At 34.1% G+C, this 12,176-nt stretch overlaps 1 protein-coding gene and 1 non-coding gene across 2 annotated transcripts in view; one reads left to right on the top strand and one right to left on the bottom strand.

Moving 5' to 3' along the window:
* The window catches only part of Nlk (nemo like kinase), a 139,969-nt gene that overhangs the window by 78,718 nt on the left and 49,075 nt on the right, over positions 1-12,176 (bottom strand). The gene's annotated exons all lie outside the window — the stretch shown is intronic.
* On the top strand, positions 10,772-10,876 carry LOC124981474 (U6 spliceosomal RNA). The gene has a single exon (XR_007107998.1). It is a non-coding gene; the product is annotated as a U6 spliceosomal RNA (small nuclear RNA).

A 12,176-nucleotide genomic window follows, 5' to 3' on the forward strand; every position in this document is an offset into this window, starting at 1 on the left:
ACTTTAAATCAAACAATACTTTAAAATTCTTTCATTACCAGTTAAAATACATAGATTAATGTAATTATAAACTATAAAATCTCAGGTAAAGTGGGATGCATTTGCCTCAGTCACAGTTCATTAGCCAAGACAAGCTACCTGTTATATACCACAAGAATTTCAGGTATATATTACATGGTAGAATGATTTTATTTTATTTTATTTTGCAGGGGTGGTAATCAGGGATTAGACTGTAGCTGAATACAGAAAAATGTTCTATGGCCTAGTATTTTACTGAAGAAATGAACACTTAACAAAAAACTACCTGAAGAATGAAAGTCTACTAAGCCAAACTAAAATGGGATTTAATGGTGTAACAGTTTTAATTGTGGAAGACTAGGGAAAAATAGACACAAGAAAGTTATGGACGGATTTAGAAGCAGAATGGCATCAGTTTGTTCTGAGTTTCTTCCTTTCACTGTTTATATCCAAAATATCAGGGTGGGATGGGGTGAGGGGGAGTTTCCTGAAAGGGTTTCATGTAAAAAAATTTCAAGGCTATTACCACTCACCTCTAACCAAATAACTACAAGCTACTTCCATGTGGATCCTGATTTCTGAATCTCTCCTCGAGAGCCTTGCTCTGCTTCTTTTCAGTTTCACCTCATGAAGAAGGATGAAGAAGGATCAAAGTGATGAGGACAACAAATGCAAGTGTGCTTTCAAAAAAAGTCTATCAGAAAAATACCACTCACAACATTCAATAAAAATAACTAAAACCCAGAGTTCTTCCATTGACTGGCCTCACTATGATAAAGTAAAAAATGATTATTGATAAATAGCAATTTTTATCAGGTCACAAATCCCTAGGAGAAACAAACCAGAGAATGAGAAACTACTAAGATCTAATTAAGAAAGAAGCTGGATAGGCAGCTTTACATACTTCTATTCCAAGACTATCTCAAAATCCCTGCTCTACTTAGAGAATATGCAAGTTTCAAAGAATAACATAATAAAGGGAACATCAGGTAAGAAACATTTATCACTAGATAAATGGTCAACAGGGAATTTCAAGTTGAAAAGGAATTCTGAAATGTTTCATTTTCTAAACAGCAAGTACAACCAATAATAGAAAAGAAAATGAGTGTATACAACAAAATGATAAATAGATGAGGTAAAAAAAATACCAGGTAAAGTGGTCAGAATAAACTTTTTAAAGAACTTCATCTTGAAATCATTTCTCTTAGAATTTTGGTCTAACTCTTTGACATTTTCAAATTACAAATCTTAATCTGATCTTAAACTATAGGGAGAGCACCTGCTAGATAGTAGATTTTTGCCTGTTTTCAAAAGTATTCAAATATTGGTTTCAAATGTTCTTCAATGACATTAATTTCCTACCACTATGATAACCAGATAAAATTTAAAATTTAGCATATTCCCAACATCACTATCTCACTTATACACACACAGAATTTTCTTACTGTAATCTTAAGACTTTATAATAATGACTATTTGAAACAGTTCATCATTTGTGTGTGTGTGTGTGTGTGTGTGTGTGTGTGTTTGGATACAACTTTCAAATGAAATTTTTTGGATTGCAAAAGCTCCAAAGTTCAGAAAAAGGGGATAAGGTATAACAAATAATCTTAGAAAGTGAGTGCAAGAAGATTTTAACTAATGGTAAAAAGACATGTAATACATAATCTCAGTGGTGGCTGGTTTATTGAATTTCCACTAGACTTCTAGAGAGCAATCTACAAGATTCTTTCTTGTTAGAGAAGGTTTTAACACTATTACAAAGTTGCGAGAAACAATAAGAATCATATGAAACAAAATAAAACTTCCCTGCATGTCATTACTTTTCTGCTTTTTTCCCCTTTTTTCTTTTACTATCTTTTCCTTCAAAGAGAAAGGAGGGAGTGTACAGAAAGAGATAAATACCACCAAAAGGTTGTTAGAAACTGCAGAGTTGCACTCTACAGATGATGTGATTTGCTTTGTGGCAGAAAGACATATACAACAGCCACCTGCAAATTATTCTTTGTACAAACTTTTTTACTGGGTACCTAACAATGAACAAGTAGTCAGTGACCAGGTGCTATATGATATAAAGAAGAATAAGACAAAGCTGACACGCTGAAGTGTATCCAATATAAGAAACTACAAAGAGAAAATGCAGGTCAGACTCTAATAAAAGAACTTTTATTCATTAGGCTTTCTAAATCACTACATTTATTTTACAACCTTATCACATCCCTCAAAACTTAAAAATATTCCAAAAATCCATTCACTGAAGGGAGAAAAAGTTTTTTCTACATAAGTCAACAATATCCAAAAATGTTTCATCAAAGTAATATTGCCAGCAGACATCTATGGATTATTAAAAGTTAATATTATCTTTTCTATCTTGATAAAAATATAGTTCAAGTAATTCAAATGTGAGATGGACAGGCAAAGAGGAACATTAAAATGCAAGAGACAACAGAAAACAAAAAATGGTAAACCCAAACTTTGTTATATCACTAATTACATTAAAGATTCATGAACACCTTAGTCCTAGCTACTTTGGAAGCTGAGGCAGGAGAATTGAAAGTTCGAGCTGGCCTAGGCAAATTAGTGAGACCCTATCTCAAAAGAAGAAATTTTAAAAGGTTGGGGGTATAGCTCAGTGATAAAGCTCCCTGGGTTCAATCTCCAGGACCTAAATAAATAAGTGAATGAATAAATGAATAAATAAGTAGGTAAATAGGGCTGGAGATGTGTCAATGGCAGAGTACCCCTGAGTTCAATCCCAGTAAACACACACACACACACACACACACACACACACACAGATTCATAAATTAAGTAAGCCAATTAAAAGGTAAAGACTGGGTTGAGGATGCAGCTCCGTGGTAGAGTGCTTGTCTAGCATGTACAAGGTCCTGGGTTTGATTCACAACAATGGGGGAGAGACAGGGTGAGGCAGAGACCATAATACAGATGAAGAAACAATACCCAACTATATGCTGTCTGAAAGACACAGACATAAACATATAGATAAAAATTGTATAAATGGAAAAAAGTATACCATGTAAACAATAAGCCTAAGAAGATTAAAATGTTTATATTAACATCAGACAAAATAGATTTCAAGAAAAAATTTATATAGGAAATAGAGACTTTTACATACATAAAAGGGCAATTCATGAGAAAGACATAGCAGTTGTAAATATGCACTGAAATATCTATCCTATGTGACAGGAAAAGAAAGTAAGTAAATAAATAGATGGCATACAGATGAGAATAGAAGAAGTTAAAATGTCCTCATTGAAAGAAGATATGATCAGTCATGTGGCAAAACCTAAGGAACCTTTAAAAGTTACTAACATTAATAAATGAATGCAGCAAAGTTTCAAGATATGAGGTCAATTTACAAAATTCAATCATATCTCTACATACTAGCTTTCAACAATTAGAAGAAAATTTTTTTTGAAACTACATTTATAATCTTTTTTTTAAAAGCATGAAAAATAATACTTGTAAAAATCAGTTTAGAGACTGGGGAATGGTAAAGCGCTCACCTAGAACACATGAGGATCCGGGGTCCATCCTTAGCATCACATAAAAATAAAATAAGGTATTGTGTCAGTAACAAGTAAAACATATATTTTTAAAAAATCAATTTAGCTGGGCACAGCACCCCACAACCTGGAGGACTGAGGCAGAAGGATCTCAAGTTCCAGGCCAGTCTCAGCAACTTAGCAAGATCCTCAGCAACTTAGTGAGATCTTGTTTCAATATCAAAATTAAAAAGGGTTGGGAATGGAGCTCAGTGGTAAAGTACCCCTGATTCCAATCCCCAGAACTGCGAAAAATGAATAAAAATAAAAAAACAAATTTAATGAAAGATATATAAAGTTTATACACTGATTACTGCAAAGAAAAATTAGAAACAACCTAAATAGAGAAATATACCATGTCCATGGATTCATGTTCATGGCTTCAAAAATTTAATATTCAAATGACTTAACTTCCCCAATTGATCATTAGATTCAAAGCAATACAATCAAAGTCTGACAGGCTTTTTAAAAGAGACATAAATAGCTGGTTTTAAAATTTAAATTTATATAGAAATGTAACAGGTAAAACAAAGTTGAAAAATTTTTATTACCAGATTTCAAGACCTATTATAAAGACAGAGAAATCAAGATGGGTAGTATTGGTATAATGATAGACATACAAGTCAGTAAACAGAACAGAGTCCAAAAATAGACCCACACATATATGTCAATTCATTTTCAACAAAGGGGTTAATATAAATCATTGGGACAAAAGATATTTTTCAACCAGTGGTGCCAGACTACTGGGATGTCCATACGGAGAAAAAAGGAGTCATGATCCTTACCTCAAAAAAAAAAAAAAAAAAAAAAAATTGACCACAGACTTAAATATAAGAGTCCATACAAAGAAAAATGAAGTTATGACCCTTACCTCAAAAAATAAAAAAAAAAAAATTGACCACAGACTTAAATATAAGAGCTCAGACTATTAAACTTTCAGAGGGAAAAAATGGAGACAAATTTTGTGACTTTGGGTTAGGCAAAGATTTCTTAGCTAGGACCCAGACTGAGAACTTGATTAAGAACTTTTGCTCTTCCAAAGAGACTAAGAAAATGAAAAGGCAAACCATTAAATGGGAGATGATATTTTAAAACACCTATTTGACAAAAACTTGTATCCAAAATAACTAACAATCCAATTATAAATGGGCAAAAGAGCCAGGTGGAGTGGTGCATGCCTGTAATCCCAGTATCTTGGGAGGCTGCTGCAGGAGGATCATGAGTTCAAAGCCCGCCTCAGCAACTTAGTGAGGCCTAAACAACTCAGAGAGACTTGTCTCAAAATAAAATACATAAAGGGCTGAGGATGTGGTTCAGTGGTTAAGTGCCCCTGAGTTCAATCCCTAGTACCAAAAAAAACCCCAAAAAAACAAAAGACAAAAGACTTGCACACTTTATAAAAGAGGATATTCGGATACTCAATAAGCACATAAAAAGAAATTCAAATCACTAGTCAGAGAAATACAAATTAGAACTACAGTAGGATTCCATTGTACACCCATTAGAATGGCTAAAGTTAAAAAAGACTGACATTTAGCACTAATCGTACTAGAATGTAATTACAGTCAGTTTTTCTATTCCAACAAAACCTGAGTTCATGAAGGAAAAAAAGAATGAAAACAATATATGGTAATGAGGATATGGAACCATTTGAACGCTTATACGTTGCTGGTGAGAATATAAAGCATATAGACATTTTAGAAAGCAGTATGACTATCTTATGAAGTAAGCATATATTTGCCATGTGACCTAGCAACTCTACTGCTAGGTATTTACCCAAAAGCAATGAAATATATATCCATTAAAGACTTGTACACAAATGTTCAAAGTAGCATGACTCACAAAACCCCCAAATTCAGTACACTTCAGATACCCATCAAGGAATGAATAAACAAATTTTAGTACATCTATATTACAGAATGCAGCTCAATAATACTAACAAATGAAACTTTACTTAAAAACAACACTGGAGTCAGGCATGGTGGCAGAAGCCTATAATCCTAACAACTTGGAAGGCTGAGGCAGGAAGAGCACAAGTTTGAGGCCAACCTCAGCAACTTGGGTCTCAAACAGGGTCTCAATTTAATGAGACCCTGTCTCAAAATAAAAAATAAAAGGGGTTGGGGATGTTGCTCAGTGGTTAAGCACCCTTGGGTGCATCCCCCAGTAACAACAACAACAAAAAACAAACAAAACAAAACAAAAAAGCACGGATAAGGACTGGGTATATAGCTCAGTTGGTAGTGCACTTGCCCAGCATGTGCAAGGCTCTGGGTCTAATTTGAAGAGGATGAAAAAGAAAGAAGAAGAAAGGAGGAGGAGGAGGAAGAGGAAGAGGAGGGGGAGGAAAAGGAAAAGGAAGTCCTTTTTATATTTTGAGACAGGGTCTCGCTGAATTGTTTAGGGCCTTGCTCAATTACTGGGGCTGGCCTCAAACTTAGTCATCTTGCCTCAGACTCACAAGCTTCTGGGATAACAGGTATGCATGCACCACTACACCTGGTTATTTTTCACTTCTTCACTGAGGAAAATGAAGATGTTTCAAAATCCCTCTTTATTTCTCTGCTGTTTGGAAATGGGTGTTGGAGTGGGGAAACAGAGAAATGTCTCTAAGATCTACCTGGATTTTTGACTGACTTTTATCAATGGCCCATTGAAAGTGCCTCCTTTGATGCCCAGGTACCAGGATTCCAGTATTAAGGATCTTATAACCTTCTCAGTCCAAATGCAAACAATTGACAGATATTTTTCCTCCTTTAATGCTCTTTTAATTACATGCACTTAGATCTAGAGATCTAAGGCTATACTAAAGTAGGATTAAAAATATTTAAAAATCTTTGAATTTTCAAAAATTCAAGTATATATCAATTGAGCTGCGATAACAGTTCTATAAGGTTTGGGTCACTCTACATTTTCTCAGCTTAATTATGGTAAACTAGGCTAAAAGTATACCTTTGTCTCATATACAAAATTATAAATTTACACAGTAGGATCAAGGACTTACACATTGTCATCCTCTTCAAAAATTAATCCCTATTTTTAGTATAAAGTCCAGAATGCTATTTAAACTAGATTTGTCTGAAATCAGTTAGGTAGTCAGCATTCTTTCTCAACTTCTTCAAAATAACTATATCCTTGACCTATAAAAGAATGTCTGTACTGACAATTTCTTGAATGTCACTATTTAATAAGGCATTATCATGAATGTACATTATTTATGAGAGTAGGTTCTTGCATTAGAAAGTAAGACCTGAATGAAGAAATGCATGGGAAATTTTGGAACAGTTTAATTCTCCACTCTGGTTTTATGATTTTATGATTTTAAGTGCTATAGTTAAAACACACAACCAAGATAAAAGGACAGAAACATACTTAGAAGATGACTTTTCTGTTTGTGCCAGCTGTTCTAGAAAAATCCTAGAATACTTACAGTGAGTGTCAGAATACCATCTGGCTGTACCAATGATGTAATTTTTTAACTGTAACTTTAAAGATTGACGCAGAGTTTCCTTTGTAAAGTCAGACACATTAAGTTATACGAGAGCTATGCTAGCTGGGGGTTGGGAATGCCCTAACAGAATAATCACTTCAACTACAAATTTTTTTTTTTTTTTTTGCAGACATTTGGAATAATAAGATACTCTACATCTTGATCAAGAAGTGAATTTTACTGGTCTTAAAATAAAGTCTGGAAGATTAAAGTGTATAATTAGAACTACAGTCCTGAACAGTAGGATCCTTGCCTCTACAAGTGACTTGGACAGAGAGATGCATCTTTTCCCATGAGATCTACATGTCTTCTACAACTATGTGAGTTTTAGTCTAAAAATTAAAAAGAAAAAAAAAAAAGAGAGAAAAAACACAAATCTATCACACACAGAAGCTGTCAATCTGAGTTGGGATCTGAATGAATCTGGTAGCACTGCCATGTAGAATTTTCAGCAAACTCTTCCCTAGGGTTCCAAACAACCGTCCAAGTTGGGGTACTGCCACTATTAGGGGAAAATATGGAGAGAAAACAGGACCAGGACAGGGAGACAGCAATAATAGTATGGTATAACATTTGCTAGTACCATGTATAACCCACAGTGTCTTTTGCCACAAAGATGATCCTTTCCTGGCACTTAAAATAATAACTTCCACTTGAGGTGGCTATTATTTGTTCTCTTCCATGTTATTCTGCTGGTAAACAGATCACATCCCCCAAAAGACTGGAAATTTGGAGCTGGGGGAGGTCCTCTTCACTCTTTGGTTAAAAGCTGTAAGGATGTGGAACAGGGACTGCCTCTGGTATAGGGAGAAAATAATTTAAGAAAATAAACATAATTTTCAGAGAAAAGAAAGGGAACAAGAGTTTGATAATATAGTGTCTAAGGCCAGTTCTACTTTTACCTGTCTTGAATGATAACAAATCCTCTTTTGTCAGAGTTTCAGTAGATTTTATAGTCCGAGAATCCTGACTTCTACACTCACCTTTACTAGACGCACATTTTCACCTGTACAAAAATATTAGATTTTGTATTCCTTCCCCTCCTGTCACCGATGATAAACAATGTAATTTGCCTCTCTAGCAAACAAACCCCTAGGAGATGGCACTATTTAAAAGAATCCTTTTCAGATATTTAATCTGTTGAGTATTGACCTTATATTATATATTACCATGGATGCAAATCAGTAGCTTCTTTGTCAAGAACTCTTTCCCAATATTACGTCCCTTTCTTGCCTTTTGTTGGACTCAGACAACAAAAGGCAAGTGGCTATGGCTGGGTTAATAACACACTTATAAACGTATCATTTGAGCATTTCAAAGGCTCAAAAGAGAAAGAAAGGTAGCCTTATTGAACTCTGTTCATTCTCACTTTCAGGTTCCTAGGACAGAAACAATCAGACATTAATTCACAAACTCTTTGGGTAGTGTGGTTTTGTTTTAGGGGTGCCTTTACTCAGATATTTGAACACAGAATCTAACCAATCCCTTCCTAAATCCTAGAAAGTTCTGAAAAATTACAGCCTTTTCAGAGAGCTTAATTTCACCTCATATGAGTATAAACAAGTCATTTTATTTGTTCAGAAGTTATTGTCATCTGATGAGAATATAATTGTTACTAGCAATCATATTCTAGTAAAAATATTGTGCCTCTTTCTACCACTCTTATAATTAAGTAATAGTCATTTTTTTGGCAATCTTTCTTGTTATTCTCTTTTTACAGATATTGAATTGAAACTCTAATGTGTTATGATGCAGATCATATCCTGACTTATGCAGTCTGACAGAAGAATAAGGTCTGACAAAATGTTCATCAATTATCAACACTAGCAGAAACCATTAAGCAGTCCAGAACAACACCAATACATTAGCTGAACAAATGAAATAAATGAACAGTGAGGGTCTTTGATATGCAATTTTCATATGAAGGACTGTCACCTTCATTTTTCAAACCAGAAAACCAATGTACAAAGAACTTAACAAACTTGCCCTGGGGTAACAGAGAATAAGTACAATTGGATTAAAGTCTGCTGGACCCTATAATATGTGTTTTTAATACTATATACCAGGCATCTTTCTCAACTATAAAATTCCATAAAGCAGCAATTACAAAGTTTTCTCTCCATACTTTTCAAGGACCCTTTTGGCCACAATTATATTTCGCAGAATTCTTTTTATTACAAATTGCTCATCTTGGTATGTCTATGGAGTAAATTGAGGGGAATACGCATTGAGGACAAGCAGGGGGAGTTAATGGGGACCGCCTACAAAAGCTCTACTTTTGGAATGCTATTATATATAGATCAGCCTACTTCAGGAGCACTCAGTTTTGGTTTCATTAAGTATGTATGTATTTCAAGAGCCAGAACTATATTTAAGAAATCCATTGTATATTTTTTCCTAGCACCTTGTCACAAGAATATTTCAAAGAAACCAAAGTCTTTTGTTTCATTAATATATGTCCCCTCCTTCCTCCAACTCCCCTCCCCAGCAGTTACTATTCATTAGTTGAGAGAGAGCATTTCTCAGAAATCTGGTTTAGAAAAACTTTTAAAATATAACAAAAAACATGCCACTTAGTTTCTTAGCTGTTTCTACTGAGGGCAGGGGACACAGTGTATTCTGTTTCACTGTTATCCCTTCACCACTTGTTATACAATAGGTGTTTGTTGAATGGGAGGACTTTATTAACTTAAACCTGATTTGAAAACAAAGAGTTTTATAAAATACAATTGAGCTGAGTTTGAGGATGGAATAGTCTTAATAAGATAAAGAAAAATCCTGCAATACTGTTCTAAAATATTTATATTTTAATGAGAACAAAATTCCCAAACCATGACTTCCTAAAGAAAAATAAAAATTATAAAACGGAAGAATTATCACATCAAATAAATGTTCCAGATCTGTGTTTGTTATAAAGAAATGTATGCCTCCACAAAATTTCTGAAACTGCTGATATATTAAATGATCTAACATTCAATGATCTAAATTCTTTTTAGAAGACAAACAAAAATAATGAGTAGGGTTTCCAAACCTTTCCTTCTCCCCTTCTGTTGTTTTAGATATGAGCAACACCAATCTTAATGCAGGAAGACTTGGGAGAAACCGAACAAAAGTTAGTACTGACAGAGGGATGTTTTATTTCTTCCCATTCCTAATGAGAACAAAAGGGTGCTGTGCGAGTGCTACATGCTACCAATCCAAAAAGGTTATGCCCTCTGGCAGCTCATTTAAGAACAACCCGTATACTGTTAGTGTAAAGATTTCTGGGTCTTTCTGGTTCAACAAGGGGTGCCTACCAGGCAACATTTCAAAAGATGATAAAATGAAATTCAGAATTTAGAAGTCAGATTAGATGTCAAAAGAAAAAAAAAAATCAGATGCCAGCATAACAAAGCCTTTTTATCTTGGAAGATATAGAGTAAGTACATTATAAAAAAGAAAGGGCAAGAAAGGTATATTATTCCAATATAATCTGTTTTACTTGGATTAAATGCCATGAAATCTGTGATATGTGTTCTGGGATACTTCAAAGTGAAATTAACAAGGTTCTCCAACAGGAAAGAGAATGGCCCCACAGATCAGACAGTTTCACTGGAGTCTCATTTTAGAGAGTACAGTAGTTCCCCCTTCTCTGTGGTTTCACTTTCCTAGGTTTCAGTTAACCACAGTGAACTATGGTTTGAAAAAATTAAGTTGAGTACTCACTTTGGCAGCACATTTACTAAAATTGGAATGATACAGAGAAGATTAGCATGGCCCCTGCACACAGGGTACATAGGGCAGGGACAATTCACAAATTTGTGAAGTATTTCATTCAAGAAAAAAAAAATAAGTAGAGAATTCCAGAAATAACCAATTCATGAGTTTTTAATTGTGCACCGTTCTGAGTAACGTAATAAAATCTCAGGCCTTCGCACTCCATCTCTTCTGGGATGTAATTTATCCCTTCATTCAACATATCCAAAAAGAGTAATTGCCAGCCAAGACTGCAATATCCAGCAAAGCTATCTTTCAGAACTGATGGAGAAGTAAAAACTTTCCATGATAAGGATAAACTAAAAGAATTCATGACCACTAAACCAGCTCTACAAAAAACACTTAAAAGATATACTGCACACAAGAACTCAAAAACAAACTCCAAAGCTCCCAAACAGATAAAGCTGACTAGACCAGCAACTACCTAAATGAAAATCAAAACTAAATCAAATATGGTAAACAAACCAAAATGACAGGAAATAACAAACACCTATTCATAATAACAATGAATGTAAATGGTCTCAATTCCCCAATTAAAAGACTGTCAGAATGGATTAAGAAACCATATCCAACTGTATGCTGTTTTCAAGAGACTCAGCTCATAGGCAAAGACACTCAGGCTAAAAGTAAAAGGATGAGAAAAAACATTCCAGGCAAATGGAGTCTGAAAACAAACAAGAGCAGCTACATTCGTATCTGACAAAGTAGATTTTAAGCAAAAATTAATCAGAAGAGAAAAAAAGAAAGTCATTATATACTGGTAAAGGAAACAACCAACTAAGGAGATATTATGATAGTAAATATTCATTCTTCAAGCGTCAGTACATCTAATTATATATATAAAAAAAAAAAAAGGAAATTTTTTTCTTGACAGTAAATCCCCCAGATACCACAGTACAATAAAATTGGGGGATTTCAACACACCTCTATCACCAATAGATCATTTAAACATAAAATCAATAAAGAGATTTCCAACCTAAATAATACTATAAATCAAATGGACCTAACAGATATCTACAGAATATTTCACCCCAGAACAGTTGAATTTGCTTTCTTCTCAGCAGCTCATGGAACCTTTTCTGAATTAAGACCATATCCTAGGTCACAATGTCTTAGAAAATACCAAAAAAACAGATATAATCTCAAGCATCCTATCAGATCATAGTGGAATAAAACTAGAAATCAATAACAAGAAAAATTATAGAAACCACATAAACAGATGGAGATTGAATAATTCTTTTAAAAATGAGGAACGGATCATAGAAAAATGAAAGAAGAAATCAAGAAATTCATAGAAACAAAAGAGAACATATTAAAATCTCTGTGACAGTATGAAGGCAGTTCTA

Source organism: Sciurus carolinensis, chromosome 3, assembly GCF_902686445.1.
Source record: "Sciurus carolinensis chromosome 3, mSciCar1.2, whole genome shotgun sequence".
Classification (NCBI taxonomy): domain Eukaryota; kingdom Metazoa; phylum Chordata; class Mammalia; order Rodentia; family Sciuridae; genus Sciurus; species Sciurus carolinensis.